Source organism: Rhagoletis pomonella, unplaced genomic scaffold (genome assembly GCF_013731165.1).
Source record: "Rhagoletis pomonella isolate Grant_MI unplaced genomic scaffold, Rhpom_1.0 Rhpom_scaffold_00003, whole genome shotgun sequence".
Classification (NCBI taxonomy): domain Eukaryota; kingdom Metazoa; phylum Arthropoda; class Insecta; order Diptera; family Tephritidae; genus Rhagoletis; species Rhagoletis pomonella.
Genome location: NW_023458557.1, coordinates 8,676,546 through 8,677,565, shown reverse-complemented (window position 1 = coordinate 8,677,565; position 1,020 = coordinate 8,676,546). Strand labels below are relative to the sequence as shown.

Sequence of the window (1,020 nt, the reverse complement as noted above, 5' to 3'; positions counted from 1 at the left end):
CGGTGCCGTCAAATTACATTACGGTGTGTATAGCGAGGAAACCAAAGCTTAAGAGCGTTTATGCATCAAAATTTAATTTTGAACAAAATTCGTTTGAGTTAACTGCGGATTGAAGGAAACATGAGACCGTAAAATTTTATATTTGTTTGTTTAATTCTCTGAACCGCCCCTGTTATGATATGGCACTTCATTCTATGTAGTAGTTTACAAATATACACGTATACTTCTACAATCACAAACATTTTCATAGGTTGTCTTTCTTCGATTTCGAATTGAAAACACATTGTGATCATATTGTACTAGCAATATAGAGGTATTACATATATGTTTACATAGAATTCTACTCATATGGTTGTAACGTAGCTTCGCCTACGCCACAATAACATACTCGACATCACCCTAGCATACGCCTTACAACTGCAAATAAGTACAAATACATAAACATACGTACATACATACTGGTAGACGTACACACAAACTAACATACCAACAAGACTAAAAGCACCTCTATGTACATACATACATGCATACACGAAGCTGGAATGATAAGCACATACAAATTTCGCAAACGCCAACTTGGACAATCATGCGCACCAACATATGGAAGAAATTCGCTACACAAAACACATAACGCGGAATAAGCCCACTCACTTCTCAAACAGCTCATACAAAACCAGAGCTAAATCTGCCAGCATGCACTCAACCAGCATCAGTTGTCCGTAGGTAAGCACGGAGCGCATCCTGGGCTTCGGGCCTATTTGAGGCGCTCTTGGCTTTCCTCCTCGGAGGAAGACTGATTGGTTGAAAGGTGCTGCAAGGGGGGGAATACCCCTCAGGCAACACCCCAAAACCATTATGGGCAAGACCCATTTTTGGATACGGTCTCAAGCAGACAGGGGGCTGGTCCGTTTGGGCTTGCCCAACTCCGAGTACCCCTGCCTGCTTGCGAGACCGCGCGGCTAGCGGGCGCTGAAGGGGCGATCCACCTCCCTGCAGCGCCTAGCGGCCATGAATACATAC

General features: G+C 43.8%; 1 protein-coding gene across 1 annotated transcript in view; it reads left to right on the top strand.

Moving 5' to 3' along the window:
- Positions 1–1,020, top strand: part of LOC118736014 (voltage-dependent L-type calcium channel subunit beta-2) — a 269,478-nt gene that overhangs the window by 257,657 nt on the left and 10,801 nt on the right.